This window comes from Lissotriton helveticus, chromosome 2_1 (assembly GCF_964261635.1).
Source record: "Lissotriton helveticus chromosome 2_1, aLisHel1.1, whole genome shotgun sequence".
NCBI lineage: Eukaryota > Metazoa > Chordata > Amphibia > Caudata > Salamandridae > Lissotriton > Lissotriton helveticus.
The window spans coordinates 1,171,984,338-1,172,006,539 of record NC_136059.1 but is presented as its reverse complement, the minus strand read 5'-3'; the positions used below and the strand labels follow the sequence as shown (position 1 = coordinate 1,172,006,539).

The 22,202-nt window shown below is 45.0% G+C and overlaps 1 long non-coding RNA gene across 1 annotated transcript in view; it reads left to right on the top strand.

Moving 5' to 3' along the window:
* LOC144819645 (uncharacterized) overlaps nucleotides 1–21,827 on the top strand; it is a 134,139-nt gene extending 112,312 nt beyond the window's left edge. Inside the window, exon 3 of the long non-coding RNA XR_013607492.1 lies at nucleotides 20,880–21,827. This is a non-coding gene — a long non-coding RNA (uncharacterized LOC144819645). The remainder of the gene's footprint in view (nucleotides 1–20,879) is intronic.
* Nucleotides 21,828–22,202: the final 375 nt, after the last annotated feature.

Here is a 22,202-nt window from a genome sequence, read left to right as displayed (position 1 = left end):
GGGTGATCTTAATTCGCGTGTGACTCTCTTGCTCACATATATATATATGCCGACATCTTGAACAGGGTAGACCGCGTTATACATTTTGCCGCTTGCACTCGATGCTAGCAGGAACATTGTTTGGGTATTAACTTCTCGGACGTCAAACGGCATTGGTGCCCCAGCCCCTTCCATAACCTGGGGTCTGGAACAGGCCCTCTTTGGAGCGGGAGCTGGGAGAGTGCGAAGCCAACAGACACGGGAATATTTGCCGTGTTTACATCCAAGGGAAGCCGCAGTGGCCACGTTCAGACCAGGAAAGAGACGTGCAAACTTTCTCCCGATATGGCGCCTGTTCTACCACAAGATCTTTCAGCCTCCGGCTCATAATCACTGTGGCGAGGGAAGGGTGGGCAGGCGAGAAGACGGGAGGGGGGGGAGGGAAGAGGATGGCAGAGAGAGGGAAAGCACTGCCTTTAATCTTTTAGCCCCTTCCCTTTCAGACTGGGCGCCCGGCCTACCTGCTGGCATAAAAGGCTTCCTAATCTTCTTTATGGGGCCATCTGGACCCATAAAGAAGATAGGAAACCTTTTACTTCAGCAGTAAGTCAAGGATCCCAATCTGAAAAGGACGGGGCTTAAAGAGAAAGAAGAACGTCACTAGGACCTCTTCTCCAATGGTGGACGCCGTTTAGGAGTTCAGGCAATGGAGAAGAGGGGGGGCTTAACCTCGCTAGTGATGTTCTCTCTATCTCATTAAATCTCGCCAGCGAGACTGCTCAAGCGCAGCCATCGCAGGCTGAGACCTAAAAAGGATATTCAGCATTTGGCCAGTGAATTTTGAAAGAGTGCCCAATTGGTGCATTGATGGAGAAGACTGTGCTATAGCATTAAAAAATTCTCTGGGTTGGTATATCTAGTCTAATAGGGAAGCCATAGACCTTCAGACTAATAGACAATGGTATGAATCCTGACTTGATCAAATTGTGACATTTGTTGTAAATCACCCTATGATTAATTTCCTCAATTCACAGAAAAAGATTTACCGTAATACTTCTGGCTCAACCAGACATCATATTTTGATCTTTTCAGTCAAGCTTTCGACCTCATCCCTATTGCCCACACCCCATCACCAGTGACCCCATCAATAGTATCTGCCCATATCCTCGGATCAAAGATCAGAGGTCATTTGCTATCCATTCTGTTTGGCTTGACAATGGTCAACAAGGTACAAGAAATGTTGTGATAACATAGGAAGGGCATCAAGTCAGATGAGATTGTCAGGAAACATGTGTCGACAGCAGACCCTGAAGTGTGCAGGCCTTAAGCATCACAGATAAAACTGATAAGAGTTGCACTCTATCTGTGTTTTGAAAGGAGACAGCATGAATTTAAGGGCAGCTGGAGATCACCCACTGTGACCCACTCATCTTCAGGTACTTCATATTATGCTTATTGCAGAAGTAACAGTGTACTTAGAGAAGTGCAGAAAGTGGCACAGGGCAAAAGGCTGAAGATTAAGACTAGATTCCTCTCCTCTCCTTTCTTTGGTGAGTACTGTGAATATGTTTTTGCACAGTCACAATAATTTACAGATGCTAGTAGCACCTTCAGAACCTACAGAAGGAGCTTAGTGGTTCCACTGGTGCAAATTCCATCCTCAGCACACCTACTAATACACAGTTCCTTTAAAGTAGTGAATTTTGGGAAATGGAAACCTCCTGAGATCATACTACCTAGATTTATGTCAAAATATTATCGCCTTGAGAGTGCAGACAAGGATTTATCAGATACAGTTAAAGTAAACACTATGCTACCCACACTGGTCTGAAAAATGGTATTGGCTACTGAGCATATCACCTTGGTGAATTGAGTGAATATAAAGTTTTATAGAACTTTGAAAATAAAAGACTCCCAGTCATTATATGCAGCACTCTCTGTGAGAAGGCTGACTGTTTTGACATTCTATTTGACATGAAACACCCAGAGGAACTATTGTCTGACATGGTGTCTGATAGTTCCTTTGATACTATAATTGTAGCTGCTCTAACAGGAGGTGTAGCTGTAGCAGTCAGGAGAAATATACAGGTCAGAGACTATACCGCAGAGTCCCATCAGAAGAACCTCTTGATGCATATGCGATTCTTGGAACCCAAACTGGTTGTCCAAATACTCCATTTGGAATTGGGAAATGAGGGATGCCTAACCTGCTTTCAACACAAAGCATGAACAAGTACATCAAAGTGTTAGACTTGGCTTTTTCTGCGGGTTTACCCACAAACGTTTTGCTTTTTGGCCTCAAACGTTTTGCTTTTTGGCCTCTTGTTTTTGACCTATTTTTAGTTGGTTTTAGGACTCAGGGCACTTTACCACTGCTAATCAGTGCTAAAGTGCATATGCTCTCCATGTAAATTGTGTTATGATTGGTTTCCATGATTGGGGTTATTTGATTTACTATTAAGTTCCTAGTACTGGACACATCCTGAGACGAACGGAGGACTCTAATAATGTGTTCAATTTGTATGGAAATAACCCAGAGGGTGAGTCTCTGCCCCCTATTTGCGGGCTGGGAGTAAAAAAGCGTGATGTATTGCATGTATGTTGATAACACTGTATTCATATGTGACGAATATACATTCGCGAATATAGTTTTGAAAAAAAAAAAGTTCCTAGTACTGTACACTGTGTGTGCCCAGGGCCTGCAAATCAAATGCTGCTAGTGGGCCACCCACACAAGTATCATGTCAGGGGGTTCTCAGACCTGCTACTGCAGCGTCTGCATGCAGTTTTTGACTGCCATGTCGACCAGGCAAGTGCACCCACTGTCCAGGTCCTAACGTCCATTTTCTTACATAAAAGACACCCCTAAGGTATGCCCCAGGTACCCCTGGGCAGGGTGCAGTGTGGGGGAAAGGTAGGACATGTACTGGTGCTTATTACATGTCTTGATAGTGAAATACTGTGCATTTCGTGTTTCACTATTGCAAGGATAACTGTCCCATAGGCTAACATGGGAGTTGCTTTGCAACATCTTACAAGCATAAATTCCATTGGGACAAGATAGGGAAATGGAATTTAGGCTTCCTAAACTTTTTAAAGATATGTTTTTTAGTAAAGATGTTTTTTATATTATGGGTTTGAAAATGCCACTTTATAAAAAGTGGGCATTTACTTGCTTAACCATCCTGTGTGCCTCTATCTTTTGGGGGTTCCCTCACATTGGACAGACACAAGTGGGGGGGGGGAGTTGAGGTGTGTCCTGGCTTTCCTGGGTGACTCATAGCCAGGCCGAATAGACCTGGATGTGTTTAAAGTAGTGGGAGGAGTTTATGCTTGCACCTCAATGGACTGTGTCTGACTCTCATAAAGCTGTCTCTACCTCCTGTGGAGAACCTGGCCTGAACCAGGCTGAACTAGTTTATGTGAGCCTGAATAACTCTGTTTGTACTAACTTCAAAGGAAAATGCGGTATAAATATTGGGACCCTGACCCCAGAACTTTAGATTACTGCTGGACTAAGGAACCTGCCAGGAAGAAGAGCTGGAAGGAGGAGTACTGACTCTTTGCTGTTGTGCTTTGTTGGGTTGGCCTGCAGTTGCTGCTTCTGTCTTGGGCAGTGAAAGGACAGGACTGTGCTTTCTACATCCTAAGTATCTCCAAAAACTTGATGTGGAGCTTGCCTCCTGTTGGAAGTCTCAGGGAAATCAAATACTTCAACATCTTCTGGGTACTGGCATCTGGAACTGAATGATTCAGCAACCACAAAAAAGAAAAAAAGCTAACCTGTCATCATCAACAACGCCGCTGCCAGCTCCATTACCTGAAGACACTACAGAGGGCACCGCCGCACTTTGCACCGCAACCCTGGTCTCACCAGCGACGCCGTCTGGCGACGCCGTCTGACGATGCCACAGTGCTGCTGCTTGCACCATGACCTACGGGCACCACACTCCGCACTGCCTTACTTCACACCGGTGCCCTGGTATCCCTGACGAGACAGCAATGCCGTCACCAACACCGCTGCCTGCACCTTGACCTATGGACACCGCTCATGGAGAACATAGAGTGTCGTCTGCTTTCGTACCGCAGCCCTAGTCTCACTGACGATGCCGCTCCAAGCTGACATCGACAGTGCTGCCTGCATCGTGGATTGGGGGCACCGCTCATAAGTTACACAGTGCACTGCCCTGTCCCACACCGCAGCCTTGGCCCACCAACGCCAGTACCATCAACTCCAGTTTGTCAACCGACGCTACTGCCTGCACCACGACCTGTGGGCCCCACACACAGCATTACCTCATCTCGCACCGCAGCCTTGGGTCTACCGACAACAACGCTTCAGCAAAGACGATGACCCTGCTTGCACAATTACCTGTTAGCACCGTGACCTGTTAACACTGCAACAAGCATCTACCCACTACGCACCACAGCCCTGGTCTCGCCGACGACGCTCAGCGACAATCACAGAGCTGCTGCCTGCACCATGACCTGTGGGCACCGTACGTCGCACCACTCTGCTTCACAACACAGCCCCGACATCTGCCAATGTCAATGTTCCTGACTTCAAACTGAAGGAGTTCGACCTGCAACATGTGTGACTTTAAGGGCCCGATGACTCCTATACCGAGTCACGGAACCGATGACACTGGAGCTCACAGCAAGGTCCGTTGTCCTGCACCTCCTAAGGTACTGTTTTAAGGGTCTCCCGACAACATAGCTGGCCCGCGGCGGTCGGCCAGAACTGTTAGATTTGTTTGCTCACGACTCTGTGATAACTTCAACGAAGCTATTGACTTCAAAGAACAGTTTTTAAAGTCTATGTTTGCTTTATTGGCATTTTGGATTACTGTATATTAGGGGCCAGATGTAGGTAATCTCAATTTACCTACTCTTAAATACAGAATCATACCTATTCCTATGGGCCTGGAGGCCCATAGGAATGAATGCCAATTACCGAATCGGTAAATAACGATTCGGTAAAAGGGGGAAACATTGAAGGGTGGCAGGGTGTCCCTTTGACACCCTGTTGCACCCCTTAATTGTGTATGGGTGCACATGTGGCACACATACATGCCCTAAGGGCATGTATGTCTGCCACATCGCACTGTTGGAAAAGCAAAAAAAATGCTTTTTCAAAGGTTTTCATTATTTACCACCAACTTGTAGTTAGTGGTAAATAACAAATCCTTAACTGAGGAATGCACCAACTTGAGTGCTCCCTACATCCTGGATTCGGTAATGTACTGAATCGGTATGTTAAGAATTCGGTATTTTACTGAATCCTTAAATTACCGATTCGGTAAAATACTGAATCCTTAAAAAAGCCCACCTACATCTAAAAAGACCAATACCGGTCGGTAACGGCCGAAATTCGGTAATTTCGGCCGTTACCGACCGGTATTGGCCGACCTACATCTGGCCCTAGATTTCTATAGTTTTGATCTTGTTTTACACAGATAAATATTGGATATGTTTTCCTAAAACTGGTGTGGTGTCCCTTTTGTAGTGTTTTCACCGTAATACTGTTTGTTATGTGCAAATGCTTTACACATTGCCTCTGGGATAAGCCTGACTGCTCATGCCGAGCTACCAAGGGCGTGAGCAGGGGTTATTTTAGATGTGTAATCCCCTTATCCTGACTAGAGTGGTGGATTCTGCCTGGCTTGGGTGCATACTCCAGTCGACCAGAAAACCTGTTTCGAACACCAGGCATTAGCATCCTGATCACAGTTATATCAAACATCGCAAAAGCTTTCAAGTGGACAAAAGATGCAAGGATCAATATTATCATTCAGCACTTCAAGATCGAGTTTACAAACCCTTTCTGGAAAGCCAACACATCCAGGGTAGGCACATACATTCTTTCAGTGGAGATGCTGGACTTATGCAGGATGTATGAGCGACAGCAAGCCTGGTGGTGGTTGATTCTGAGATGTATAAGTTCTTTAAGTGGGGGAAGGATACTAGATCCAGTTTCCGAGGACACCGTGGTCATCTGTATGATTGTAACTCCTTGGCCCCAATAGAAGGCCAAGAAATCAATAGTGTAAGAGATCATATTGTATCTCCTGAGGATGAGATCCAATAGTGATCATTTCTATAACCCTCAGAGTCTAGAAGTCATTTTAGGAGTTTCCTTTGATTGGCACTGAATTTAAAGCCTAAATACAAGATTGTACACCTATGGTCTCTTAACATGTGTGTATGAGCAAATAGGTAGTGCCTCTCGCAAACTAAATACTACAAGAAGAAATTATTAGCTAGGGAAGACATCCCTTAAGGATAAGAACCCTCACTCACCCGAAGGTGACATGCTTCATCATATGGGTCCTCCTTACCAGTGTTGAAACCTAGTCAACACTGGGAGCTACTACTTCGGTGTTTAAGGAAGGAGCTCAGAGATGTTTTGAAAAAGATAAGGATGGTAATCCCATACGTGAGATGATGGATGTAGTGAGGTGTGCAGCGCTGTAATAAGGAGTGAGTGGGTGAGATTAAAACTGACTAAGTAGAATCACTACATAACTTTATTAATGTGCTCTACTTGACAGGGTTAAAATGAAACAGCACAGTGGTATGGATATAAAACCACTGTCACTTGATGGTCGACATGTTTCAGCCTATTGATCTATTCCAAAGTATCAGCGGCTTTCTTCAGGACCAGATGTGTTATGTGCTAATGCTGCTGCAAAAGGTGAGAAATTATACTGTATGAAAAATAATACTGTATGAAAAAATAAAGTATTATACAACCAGTATTCCTGTGTTTCATTTGTCTGTCAGGTAATACTCAGGTATCTAAAAATAAACACAAGAAATAGAGAGAAGAAGAGAAACACAAACAAATCGCTAAGTTATCACATGTAATGCTATGCATACTAAGTGCATTAGTCACTGTATTGCAAGTTATAGTGCTGTGGAGATAGCCATACATAACATGGACTTACCCTCAATTGTAGGATAATCCTGCCTCACCTCTACCTGGCTGGCTGCTCTGGAGGGAGGCCCCGCTCTACGGGAAATGATAATAGTGGCTAAATAAATACACTATTATCTAATCTCAGCAACATTGTAGCTTATGTCAAAAGGGGAGAGCAAAAATACTCCTGAGTGTAACAGGATAGTGAGGTCCCACATGTACTTCAGATAATAACTATGGTGATACAGGTAAAAAATACAAGATTTTAAGCTTCCAAATTGAAGTAAAATACACTGTTAAGTTATAACACCCATAGTGACATGTCAAAAAGGTTTCCTAAGGTCCATAGCAGTTCAGTGTCTTACCTGTCCGTCGGTACCTCGATGCCCACTAGAGCTCGCCCCGGGAGGTACCGAACGGGAGGTAGACTACTGGATTTATAGTTGCCCTCTCATTGATTGCAGCTGTGCGCCGAAGGAGTGGGGCCTAATGGTAGGTGGTCTCACCAGGCGCCTGTATTACGAAGGCGCATGCACCGAGAGAAAGCTCTTCCACAATGCACATGCGCGACCGATACACTATTCCTTCGCGCATGCGCAGTAAAAAGAGGAAGTGTTTCAATACACGATGGCTAGACACAGGATACGCTAGTGTTCTTAGCGCTCCTGGTGGTCTAAAGCGGCCAGATTATAGCTGTTTGTTAAGCATGGATAAGTTCTTAAAGCCCCAGTGAAATGAAGACGACATGGAAGTTTAAGTTCTTGGATTGATTTTATGGTAATATGCATGGAAAGCATTACCAGACATATGTGATATTGCGACATATGATAGTACCAGATGTTACTGATATCGCCACATTAATAGCCAAATACCCAAAAATGGGGAAAATGGGGAAAAGGAAAGGCTTGTCTAAAGCGGCCAGATTATAGCTGTTTGTTAAGCATGGATAGGTTCTTAAAGCCCCGGTGAAATGAAGACGACATGGAGATATAAGTTCTTGGATTGCATTACCAGACATATGTGATATTGCGACATATGATAGTACCAGATGTTACTGATATCGTCACATTAATAGCCAAATACCCAAAAATGGGAAAAATGGGGAAAAGGAAAGGCTTGTGTAGTTAGTATATCGTTTTTTAAAAAATTATTTAATTTTTGTTGTATACATGGACCTCATGTATAAAGATAGACAGTGGTCTTAAATGTTTGGTAATCATACAGATGGTGTCAGTAGCATCATGCAAATAGCCAAATAGGGAATGACAGAGGTTCATACTATTGGTGTGGTGCCCCACGTACGAACAGGATTTTTTGATTTCTGGGGAATGTGTGCTGCACCACCCACAGGCTCCTGCACCCGAAGGGAATGACAGAGGTTCATACTATTGGTGTGGTGCCCCACGTACGAACAGGATTTTTGATTTCTGGGGAATGTGTGCTGCACCACCCACAGGCTCCTGCACCCGAAAGGATAATATTAGTAACTGAGAATAAGTGAATGGTCCAACTTAATAACTCACTTTTCTATACGGGGGGGGGGAAGAAGCAGGAGGGGAAGAACCACCTCTATTCTCAAAGCATTAAAGTGGTTTATATGGAAACCCAGGGTATATCATCATTTAGGCCCACCGCATCAGTTTTAAGTTTGTACACCCACTGTTGTTCTTTGCGAAAGGGAAAATGTGTGGGGTCTGCCAAATGTGGTGGAATCCAGGGTTTTTCCAATACTACCCAGTGAAGGTCAGTGTCAGCATGTCCTTTGTCAATGAAATGGTTGGTCAATTTGGTTGACCGTTTGCCGCATCTTATTGTACTCTTGTGTTCTTGGATGCGGATCTTAATTTTCCTAGTGGTCATTCCCACATAGCGCAATTGACACGGACACCATATCAAATAGATCAAACGATCACTATTACAATTCGTGTGTTTGTCGATTTTCCATGGTCGTGTAGTGCCTATATCTATTTCGAAAGTTTTCTCAGTTTGAGGACAAACTGTGCATGTCCCACACGGAAAATGACCAACTACCTGGGGCATATTCCACAATGTGGTCTGAGACTCTATGGGCCCGATGTAGATAAAATAGATTTACCGATTTTTAATTACCGAATCATACCGATTCGGTAATTAAAAATCGGTAAATCTAAGGGGTGGAGATGTAGGAACATCCAGATGTTCCTTTTACCGAATCGGTAAATATCTGTATTTACCGATTCGGTAAATACCGACCGGTAATGCCCCATTCATTCCTATGGGCTTTGAAGCACATAGGAATGAATGGGGCATTACCGGTCGGTATTTACCGAATCGGTAAATACAGATTTTGACAAGGGTGCAGGGGGTGTCACTTTGACACCCTCTAGCACCCCCAAAAAAGATTCGGGGGCCATGTGGCAGGCATACCTGCCCTAAGGGCAGGTCTGCCTGTCATATGGCACAGGTGTGCATGCACACATGTGCATGCACACCTGAATCGGTATTTTACCATCAAATATATTTGATGGTAAAATACCGAATCGGTAAGGGTTGTGGGACTCAGAAGAGTCCCACCTACATAGCAAAAATACCGAATAGGTATGAATACCGATTCGGTATTTTACAGATTTGGTAAATTTACCGATCGGTAAATTTACCGAATCTGTAAAATTCTGGGCCCTACATACCAAATCTTATTTACCGGTCGGTAACGGCCGAAAATACCGATTTTCGGCCGTTACCGACCGACCTACATCTGGCCCCAAATTCTTAAAACCACGTGGTCGGGTATGAACCAATTTGTCCCGAAGGTTAGCACTCCGTTTGTAGGCAAAAAGGGGCCTTGGGAGGGTATTGTTTGTTAAGTTCAGCACCCCCCAGTGTTTGTTGATACTCTTTTTCACAGAGTAAGAGAAGCTAGAGAAGGTGTTGACAAATGTTAGTCTCTCGTTTGTTGCTCTAATTGTGCTTTTCTCTAGCAACGCTTCTCTATTATTATTTGCTGCTCTTTTCTTGGATTTTCGAATTAATTGTGTGGGATATTTCTTTTCTTTGAGGTCAAGTGACAGTGCTCTGGCATGTTTTTCATATTGTGCCATTTCCGTGCAATTACGCCTTATTCGCAAAAATTGCCCAAACGGCAAATTTTCACGAAGGGCTCGTGGATGATAACTCTGGAAAGGCAACAGAGAATTGCATGAGGTGGGTTTTCTATACAGTTCTGTCTCTAGAGTTCCATTACTAGGATTTATTAGTAAATCTTGAAACGGCAGCTTAGTTCTAGAATATTCAAGAGTGAACCGTAGGAAATCATCCTGTTGGTTCAACCATTCGTGGAACAGTTTGAGTGTCTCTTCGTCTCCTCGCCAAATGACAAAAATGTCGTCTATGTACCTTTTCTAGGTACATAGATGGTTGGAGAACGGGTTGCTAGGTGTTAGTATAGTCTCCTGTTCTACTTTATGGACATATAGGTTTGCCAGGCTCGGGGCACATACACTGCCCATACACGTGCCCGAGATTTGGAGGTACAATTGATCCTCAAATTTGAAAAAGTTTTACTTAAGCACCTTTCTGGCACAGAACATCACAAAATCTATTGGTGTTATGCTTTCCCAGTTGAGGTTCTCAAGCATGGTTTTGATTGTGGCCAGTGTCTCATCCTGTGGAATACAGGTATAAAGAGATTCCACGTCAAAGGATACCAGCCAGTCCTTTTCTGTATCAAATGATAGCCCTTGAATTTCTGTGAGCAGATGCTTGGTATCCTGGACAAAAGTAGGCATCTGTGATACCATAGGGCGAAGAAAGGAATCCACAAAAGTGGAAAGTGGTTCAAGAAGAGAGCCGATCCCGAAACGATCGGTCTCCCTGGTGGTGGTCTAGTGGCTTTATGTATCTTAGGCAGAACATAAAAGTACGGTGTTATTGGAGTCGTCACTACCAGATAGAGTGCCTCATGGTCCGTGATCCATTTTTTCTCCTTCGCTTCTTCCACTTTGCTGCTGATTTCTTTAATCAAACGTTTTGTAGGATCCAGTTGTAGTTTCAGGTAAGAGTTATGGTCGTTAAGCTGACGTAAACACTCATCTCTATAGGTCTCTTTGTTTAGAAGAACATTCGCTCCCCCTTTGTCAGCGGGTTTGATAATTAGATCTGAGTTCTTAGCCAAATTGCATAGAGAGGTTTTTTCCATGCGGGTAAGGTTTTGATATTGGTTCCTTTTACTGCTCGTGATGTTCTCAAAATCATGGAGTACAGCTTCTTCAAAAGCAATAATGCGTGCTGGAATCATGTGCGTAGGAGGATTAAATGTTGATTTTGGCCGTAATCCAGTATTAGAAATGTTTATCTCTCCTTGTTCTTTGTCTTTAAAAAAGGCATTGAGCCGAATTTTTCTGAAGAATGCTGCTAACTCTTGACGTGCTTGGAACGCATCCCCGTTATATGTAGGCACAAAGCTCCAGCCGACCAGAAAACCTGTTTCGAACACCAGGCATTACCATCCTGATCACAGTTATATCAAACATCGCAAAAGCTTTCAAGTGGACAAAAGATGCAAGGATCAATATTATCATTCAGCACTTCAAGATCGAGTTTACAAACCCTTTCTGGAAAGCCAACACATCCAGGGTGGGCACATACATTCTTTCAGTGGAGATGCTGGACTTATGCAGGATGTATGAGCGACAGCAAGCCTGGTGGTGGTTGATTCTGAGATGTATAAGTTCTTTAAGTGGGGGAAGGATACTAGATCCAGTTTCCGAGGACACCGTGGTCATCTGTATGATTGTAACTCCTTGGCCCCAATAGAAGGCCAAGAAATCAGTAGTGTAAGAGATCATATTGTATCTCCTGAGGATGAGATCCAATAGTGATCATTTCTATAACCCTCAGAGTCTAGAAGTCATTTTAGGAGTTTCCTTTGATTGGCACTGAATTTAAAGCACCTCGCCAAATGGATAAATCGACCTGCTTCAAATCGACAACAAAGCAATATTTTTTTTTAAATTTATTTTAGTGATTTATAGAGCGCCTGGTGACCCGTAGGCATCCCCGCGCTGTAAGGACTTGTAATGACCAGGAGGGGGAAGGAGGGTCTATTTGGGGAACAGGAGGGTTTTTAATTTTTTGCGGAAAAGAAGGTGGCAGGGTTCCAGCCGCAAGCTCCGTGGGAGCGAGTTCCAGCCTGAGGAAGCTTTCACTGTGAAGCGTCGACCGCCGGTGCGGGCCTTCTTGAATTTAGGAACGTTGGCCAAACGCTCATTGTCTGAGCGCAGGAGTCTAGGGGCTTTGTAGGGAGTGACCATGTCGCTCAGGATCGAGGGGCCTCGACCATTGAGAAGTTTGTGGGCGATGCACATGGCCTTAAATTCTATCCTCTGTCGCATTGGGAGCCAGTGTAGAGCCTTGAGAGCTGGTCTAGCAGAGGTTCTATTGGGGAGGTTCATTAGTAGCCGGGCAGCAGCGTTTTGAGTGCGCTGGAGTTTTGCCAGGGTAGATTCGGGGGCTCCTAGATAGACGGCGTTACTGTAGTCCAGACGCAAGAGGACCAAGCCTTGTATCAGAAGCTTATAATTCAATAATTTCCTGACATCACTCTATCTGCAACATGCCTATCACGATGTTCCTATCCGGCATCTTTACCCGAAACATCAGCTCATCAATTCTAATTAATCATCATATCCTTTGACATCAAGGCACCACTGTGGCTACTCCACACAAAGATGGCACCAGAGGTAGAGCACTTGAATACCGAAGGCATACACTTGTACCTATTTTAATTTGTAGCTATTAGGCCGATAAGTGCACCATCATTCCAGCAGTCTGTGGGCTATATAGAGAGTATGTGAATATTACCAAATATATAATACCTTCAACCAACTCAGACAACCGTCAGCAGCTTTTCCAACAAAGAGTAGCACCAGCGGTCTCATGGCTCAATGCACAGGGGCTTTATAGGAGACAGGCATAACGCATACCTGCTATCCTGTCAGATAAAATACCATTAAAACGAAAATTACCTTGTGGGGAGACCTTAGTCGGAAAAATTTGGTTCTTTTAATACCCTCAAACGTGATCTCGCACAACCGTACATCGAATGTTTTGTAAAGGAACACCAAGGAAAATGAAATGGGAAAAATCCCAAGTTATCTTGAAATTGTAGGTTTATAAGAAGTGTATATATTTTGTAGGTGTCCAGGGATGCCCATTTGTAGCATTAGACACCTAAGTGATCATTTAGTTGTGTAGAGAGATGGCTCAAAAGTCCTGCTCATAATGTGTAACTCGTTCACTGGTGCGTGCACAGCAGTATTAGTAATTCATTTCTTCCACACTTTAAACACGGTGCAGGATCCCACTATTTAGTGAGGAAACAATGCTCAAGAATATAGATGCATTCCGATTTTCAGCTTAAATGGATGAAAATAATTTCGATCCCTTGGGCATCATTGCAGGTGTCTTCGCCAGTATAAGGGAGTTTCAACAAAGATTATATACTTTGTCTGGTTGCCCCGTGGGGTACCAACCTACAGGTGATTAATAAAAGTAGGGTGGTGCGAAAAAAGGTCTTAGCTCTAAAGAAGCCCTTTGTACCAATGAAAATTCTACATACCTAATAATGAATAAATCACAGAATGCAGGGGCATATTATCAAGACAGGAGATACAATTATCGCCGCTTTATCGGTAGAAAACTGCAGATAAAGCGACCATAATGGGCTTGATAATATGCTCTATGGAATTCCAATCGAAGCCCTGTTAGATGTCTTCAGTCAAACTTGGCGGATATTCTAAGTGAAACAGTCCTGGGTCAACGATGGTGACCACAGAACACCTCTAATAAGTGAAGGATGGTGTGCTACACAGACATGGCCTTGGCTCCTGCTTTCTCCAATTGGTCAAACTCTTGTACACCAACCCCACAGACAGGGTACAAATTGGTTGCCACATATCAGGCCCTCTTACCACACAAAGAGGAACTTACCATTGTTGTGCATTATCACCTCTTCTATTCTCTCTGGTACTTGAACCCCTGGCGCACTACCTGCATGCCCAGGGCCAGCACGGGGAGATCCCATTCGGAGATGATACGTGCTCAGTTTCGCTCTATGCAGACTATATGCTTTTCTACCCCAGAGACATTAGAGCAGTTCCCCCCACCAATGCAACTCTGGTTACTGACTTTGCAGCCATCTCTGGCCTTGGGGTTAGCTGGACCAAGCCATGCCTCTACCCCTTTACTAAACACACCACAAACCCCCAATATAGGGTGAACAGCACTGCACTGGAATGGCAGAGTGCAACATTCCGCTACTTGAGGATCCGAATATACTGCATACAGGTAGACCTACTGGAGGGCAACCTAGTTTGTGCGGTCTCTGCGGTACGTGCACGGATGTCATTCTAGCAGCCCTGCCGCTATCCGCGATGAGGCGTGTGGCCCTAATTAAAATGGTGGTTCTACTGCGACTGCTCTATTACTTTGCCAACTTTCCCCTTTTCAGACACCGGCCTTTTGTCCACTCTCTGGAATGCATGATAGGTGACTTTATCTGGCATGACACGCACCACAGGATAGCACTGCTCAAACTTTGGCTTTCAACAGACAGTGGTGGACTTAACATCCCCAATTTTCAACACTATTACTTGTGCTTGCAACTCCAATGGGTATCACGTTGGTTTGTGGGCACAAATATTGCTGCCACTGCCACATTACTTCCCTTTTAGGACCGGGAGCATGCATTGAACTTATTCCACCCACTCACTAAGGTCCCAACCAACCATTCCTCTGCTTAACATCGCGCACAGATGCTATCACGGGGTGTTATTCCTTACCTGCTCTACCACGCCATATGCCCCCTCATTGCCCCTTCTTGGCATGCCGCATGGCCAAGTATATCATACCTTTAAGGAGCTGACACAATGGCATGCAGTAGGCTTGCACAGCATAGGTGACCTATATAGCGACGGCTCTCTCCTGTCTATATGTGACTTAACAGCTAGTAACAAACTCAGACCAGGTCAGTTTTTATTACAAGCCTCCATCATTGACGTTCTGACTCAATCACGAGCTAAAGTGCAGGAGGGACCTCAGCAACACATAGTCCTGCAATACTTGCACGTACTAGGCATGGGCGGACACCAGACCCGGTGGATCTCACACATGGCAGTGGTCACTGGGCCACAGACCTTGGGCATTCCTGTACAGAGAGTGACTGAGTGGTCATACTGTCACATCCTTCCTTGGTCTCCCGCAACGCACGCTTCATTCAAATTGATCCAACTTTATATCCTACATCGCGCTAACTAGACCTATTGCAAGATCAACTGATATTTATACCACTCCGACGCTGCCTGCCCCCGCTGTATGGCCTTAAATGCAGATATAGTTCATATGCTCTGGTCATGCCCTTTCCTGGCCAAATACTGGCATGATGTCACACTCTTAACCTACTGCATTGATTCTGTGCTCACATATACCTGGGAGGGCTGTCTCATAGGGCTTAATTGATGCACCAAAAAGTACAGTGCGGTGGCGCGATTCGCCAACCCAACCCTCCTCCTGGCAAAGCACACGATCAAACGGAAATGGAAGGCGGTGACTCCCCCTACAGCTTCCGCATGGGTCCTTTCCAGGCGCACAACACCCATTGGATTCAAAGGGCTTCAGGGAATTATTCTAAATAGCTAAATAAGTGGAGGATGGTAAAGATTAACCACTGTCAGCCCACCGATATGCTAGGCATCTATTATGTCAAGGATAATTATAAGTATGTAAAATATAGTCACCATTAGCTGTTGCCAGGGTACAATTATGCCAGAGAAAGCCACAATGGTGTCCAATACAGCCCCAGTTTGTTAAGAATGAGCTCTATAAGGGGTTGTGGCAGCATCAAGACCTGTTGTATACTGGCTTCTTCAATGGGCCCCCATTTTTGCCAGAATCCTGCACTTGCTGACAGATTACTCTGTGAGACTGGGTTTCCAATCTCTGGGAGTGTGGAGCCCTGAGCTCAACATCACATTCTCACCCAGGGATGGCATGAAAGAGGCAAAGCACTACAGCTGCTGGACCACTCCACGTGTGGTCCAAGAAAGAGCAGGCCTCGAGGGGAGATGCGCCGCGCTGAGTTTGGATGCTGATGGAACTGCTATGGGGAATGTGCATCTCATGGAATGTATTTATTTATGCATTTTTATATAGTGCAAACTTTACCCAGACGTGTCAAAGCGCTTTACAATGGAACATAGTAAATTAGAAAAGGAATGAGAATAGCATGGAAGTAGGTGCAACTACTTATAGGTGCTCGTGGTGATAGTTACAAAAACAACAAGTTACGGATACATTCAAGATTATAAGATACGAAAAGGTAGAGTGTGAGAAAGTGTAGTCTTTCTTGCATGGTATGCCCCCACTTTTTGCTGAATTGCTGATGTACTTTGACTGAGTGTGCCCTGGGTTCCTGCCAATCAGGTACCCAGGTCATGTGTTCCTTCCCTAAAACTGCATTGAAGCCTAAACCCAATTGGCATCTCTGGCCACAGGTCAGCCCCTGGTAAATGGTACTCTAGGTACCCAGGGCACTGTGACCAGAGAAGGTCCCTAAGGGCTGCAGCACTTATTGTGCCACCCTTAGAGGCCCTATACTCTGACACACACCCACTGTCTTTGCAGGGTGAGTGTCTTGGTGCAGAACTAAACAGAGAGTCGACATGGCACACATCCCTGTGTGCCATGCCCACAAACACACTGCCTTGGCATACCTCAATCACCCCTCTAGCTGGGTGCACTATGCCAGTAGTGTGGGCATAGGTGCATGAGCCCTGTGCCCCTACAGTACCCAGGGCCATTCCTGGGCACTGTAAGTGCAGTGATGCCATTAATAGTATATGGTGCTGGGAGGTTGTCATTCTGAACTCCACAGCACCATAAGGGCTACACTGCAGACTGAGAAGTTTGGTATCAAACTTCTCAGCACATTAAACCCGCACTGATGCCAGTGTGGGATTTAATGTAAAATGCACCTCAGAGAGCATCTTAGAGATGCCCCCTGAAACCTAACCAACTCCCAGTGTCCTGTCTGCATGGCTACCGAGACTTCCACCACCAGACATGTTTCTGGACCCCAGGGTTGAGAGCTCACCGCTCTCGGGGGCCTGAAACAATGCACATCCTGGGACAAGGTGCAAAGCCTCCTCCCCCAGGATGGGTAGGGAAGCTTCAAAGTCATGCCACTTTTTGTGGTCTTCTCCAGGCCACTTGCTGAACTCAGAAATGGGTCCCCACTGGTTCTGACCCCCACTGTGGCGAGAAGACAGGCGGGAAACCCTAAGTGAGGAAAGGGGCTGTGCCAGCCTCTGCCAACCCCATCCCTCAGGTGGGAAAGGTGAGGTAAAGCATAACTCCAGGCTCCCGCCATCTTGAGGATGGGGAGCCCTACTCAATCAGAGACAGGCTCCTTCCCCCCTCCCACAGGAGAGGAGCAGGATAGGGGGTGTATTCACCCCAGTGAAGGGACCCATTGGTCCCTGACCTTCCCATAATTGTAACACCCCTAAATTTAGTATTTAGGGGCGCCCTTAACCTTCCGTCCTCAGATCCTGTTTTTGAAACAAGAAGAAAGAAGACCTGCCATGCAGCTGCTAACAAGAGGACAACACCAACCGACTTGGCATCAGCCCTACCGTCCTGTTGATCCTTGAACCTGCTCCTGCTAAATCACGGCATCTCCTGTGGTCAGCAACCTCAAAACCACCGGTGGACCTGACTGCCTTGCTCATCTAAAGACTGGGGCTCCCATGAGCAGTGGTTCTGCTCAAACAGCAACAACCCCTGGTGCCAGCCAGGAACCGCAAATCTAGCACACTCTGCACCCGCCGAGCCCGGCCCGTGCCTGAGTGAACAAAGACCAAGAGGACATCCCCCGCAACTGTGACCCAGAATCCAGCGATCCTATTATTGGTCATACGTTTCAACGTAGACCAAGAATAACATACAGAAAAGGCCGCAGTCTGAGAGATATTCTTGTTCACAATGATATAACACCAAATTTGGTAAAAAATTAACTGTTAGATTTGGGGGTCTTTGGTTGGCACAGGTAAGTACTTGTGACAAGCAGGGACCCTCTCCTCTAGTCAGGACAAGGAGATTACCCTCTAAAATAACCCCTGCTCACCCTCTAGGTAGTGTGGCGCGAGCAGACAAGGCTTATCTAAAAGCGGTATAGGTTAAGCATTTGTGAACACATACAGTAACTCAGTGACACCACAGATGGACACCACACTAGACATATCAAAAATATGTATATTTTATGTAAAGGCTTAGCACAAGACCAAATAATGTAAGAAATAGGCCACCATACTGTTAGCAATGCAATTCTTGGTTAAAAATGCGTAGTTTTAAGTTCTGTGCATTTCGCACTGTCTGTGCGGCTCTCCCGGGGATGAAACGTACTTTAGAAAGAGCCAAATTGGCGCAGCGGACTCTCTGGTCTGGTGCGCACACCACCGCAGTGCGAGGCGTACAGTTACCTTGGATCGTAGCGTCCAACACGGACGATGCGCTGTAGAATTGGAGGCGAACCAGGAGCGTTGTCGGACCCTCTGCGGTGCGAGCCCCGGCTCGTTGTAGGCGTCTTGTGTGAGGCGTAGAGCGGGCGCCACAGGGAGCGAGGCGGAGGGTCCTGGCTTTCCGGCAGCCACGTACAGTGCGGAGTGCGAGTCGTACCTTCAAGAGCGGAGGTGACTTTTAGTCCTGGGCGGCGTGGTGCAAGGCGCCGGTATGCTGGAACTTGAACGGCGGCAGCAGGGGTACGGTGAGCAGTGCGACTCAAAGGGGGAGGGTGAACCAGTGTGCGGTGCGGCCCTTATCCTTTTGGTGCGAGCTACGGTTCGTAGAGGGGGCGGAGTCACATGGTTCGGAGCGGCAACTGGCATGGGGCTTCACAGTGGTCAGGTCTTCGAGGCGCACTTAGATCGCGGCTCCAGCGGCACGGGGAATTTGGCAATTTCCAGCAGCTCTTGTGAAGGCGGTGGGAGTCCAATAGTCCTGGGACTCCGTTCAGGGGGCAAGCTCACCCACAAGCCCTTGGAGATCTTTTCAAACACAAGTTGAGCAAAAGTCTTTTCCAGTCTTTTACCTCTCCTCTCGCAGCAAGGCAACCACTGCAGGCCAATCCCCCAGGTCAGGGACAGTACTCCTCCTTACAGCTTTCCCAGTTCCTTCTCAGAGGTTCTTCTTGTTTCAGCAGGATCTAAATTCTTGGGAGCAGGGCCCCAATATTTATACCACAATTCTTTTGTTCTTTGAGGCCGGGGGCCTTTGCCTAGTTCAGTCCAGTTCTTGAGCACTTTGTTGATATGACTCTGGCTTGTCTTTTCAGGGTGCAGGGCAGAGACATCAGACGCTACACAGGAGGTGGAGCCAGCATTGCGGTGGCAGAGCACAGCCCTATTCAGAGTCCAGGTGCACTCCTCCCACCCATCTGGATGTAATCTTCCTATTCACCACCTGGCTGCCCCAGCCTGTCTCCTGAAATTCCCTAGCCCTGTCACTCGCAGAAACCAGACAGCAGATACACATCCTAGCAGAGGCGGGCTGAAAAGGCTAGGCAAGCAAATACCAACTTTCTAAAAGTGGTATTTGCAAACTCAGAATATTAAAAAAAACTTTACTAAAAGATGTATTTTATTATTCTGAGTTCAGGCATACTAAACTCGAATTTCTACCATGTCCCCTGAGTCTATTGGGATCATAGAATGTAACAATACTAACAGCCCATACTGGTCTATGAGAACAGACAAGGCTTATCTCAGAGCGTTATAGGCCTTTCAATAGTGAAAAACGAAAATAGTTTTAACTCACTATTAGGACATGCCACACACATCAGGGCTTGTCCTACCTTATACTTACAATGCACCCTGCCCTTGGGCCTACCATAGGGGTGACTAATATGAAGTTAAGGGAAGGTTTAGGGACTGGCAAGTAGGTGCACTTGCCCAGTCAGCATGACAGTACCAGACTGCACGCAGGTGCTGCAATGGCAGACCTTAGACATATTTTACAAGGCTGCTTCTGTGGGTGGCACAACCAGTGCTGCAAGACCACTAGCAGAATTTGGATTTACAAGCCGTGGGCACTCCTGGTGCACTTTACAGGGGACTGACAGTAAATAAAATAAGCCAATCATGGAATTCAATCAAAATACATGTTATACAGGGAGCACTTGCACTGTGGCACTGATTGGCAGTGGCACAGTGCTCTGAGCAGCTAACACCAGCAAAAACACATGAGGCAACAGCAGCAAAATGGAAGGGAGACCCACGCCAATGGTGCCAGGTCTAACATGAACATAATCTCAAAGGCTTCTATCCCTGTGGCCACTGTAAAGCTTGTCGAAACAGCAATCTGACTAAATCAGTCGCTGTTCCAGGCTATCGTGTGCCCAAAACTATTAATCAATTTATAACTTGCAGTACTACATATTGCGTTTATGTGCTGGTATGTCCTTGCAAAATGTGGTATGTTGGCAGCACCACATTAATGACAAAAAAGAGAGTGCTCGAACACGTGTGCGATAAATAAAAAAGACAGTCATTACCCTATTTGCAGACATTTTGACCTTTTCCATCTATCTAATAGCTCGCTACTGAGCTACTTTTTGTTAGAAAAAGTCCCCACTGGCTCTAGAGGAGGTAATAGGACCTTACTACTGCGTAAAAGAGAATCCAGGTAGATAATTGAGCTTGAAACGAAGAATCCCAAAGGTCATAATCTGGATGAGGAATTAAGTACGCATCTACGTTGTGAATGATGTCTTTTCTTGTAGCTGGTCATTTCCTTATAGTATGCTCCCGTGACTGAAATGTCTATTGTATATATATATCATGCTGTTAACTTTGTTTTAATAAGTGGATATTACTATGAAGCAATAGTATAACCATGTTTGGTTTAAAATCTCATTTCTTCTTTTTTCATTCTTTGCTTTTTCTCTACACAGGGAGAAAGGCAGGGTCGCCAAACAAGCGGACTGTCTCATCCGTTCCGGTTTCCCTACCCTTTTCTTCCTGGTTCTGAGGGTCTACTCCAGCTAAGACTTATCTTTTATAAATTTTTTATTATAAATACCAATAACTTTCAGGCACTTTCTTTTTCTTTTCACAAAGAGGCATTCAGGACTTGTTGCTATGCTGGCAAGCCTATCATGCTACAATGACCATATGATGCATAGTATTTTATTGTGTAATGTGTGCATATAATTATACCACTATGGTGATAGTATATTTTCAAAATTAATATTTTATTGCCGATTGCCAAAATGAAATCTGTAAGAAAACTTTATTGTGCACACAATGACACCACTATGGTGAAAGTATAACATTTTGTAATATGGTTTTGCAATGTAATTAGTCGATATGAATTATGCATATCAAGTGTGCTGTGCAACCCTTTGGGTGTGTTCATAATAGTTTCCCTGAATGCTACTGTTTTTCTGCATAGGCATAATATTTAGCACCGTGTGAAAAAACTTGATTGAGTATCATGTCTGAGATGAGGACTTACTTGTCAAGGGCGCTTTAACATTTACACCGCTTTAACTAGAATCGTGTATTTGAATCTGCACTTGCATATATCTAGCACGGTAGCAATGTTTATGCACACGTTCTTGTGTTTATTCTGAATTCTGTGTTTACTTTTTCAACTATTTTCTTGTAATGACAACGTAAATACATTGGTTTATTTGCATTTTGCACATTCTAATATGGCCGCCGTGGTTTAGTTACCATCTGTCAATCACTTGACAGCACGCTAGTCTGCTTTCACTGTCAACAACTATGTATATGCCTCGATTTTGCGGTATCACTTTGTGTAAACAAGTCAGACGAAACACGTAACCTGATCATTAAATTCACTGGTTTACTTCTGAGTGCGGATCCTTCTGATAAGACTGTTGTGTGCATATATATATATATATATATATATATATATATATATATATATATATATATATATATATATATATATATATATATGAGAAGAACTCCGTTGTGCCCCAAATGCCGCTTCGGAACAAAAACGAAAACCGGACCCAGATGGAAAATTGCAATTTTTTTTAATTTATTCAATCCTTGTGCAAAAACACACGCCGCCATGACGCGTTTCGGGACCTCAGCCCCTTGATCACATGACATGGTCAGGCATTCCACCAATCAATTTAAAGTGCAAGTGCGTCATCTGCTGACCCCTCAGCCTGTGGATATAAAAAACAGACTTCAGCCTGGTTTTAGGAAGAAATGCACTGTACATTACATGTAAAATTTCA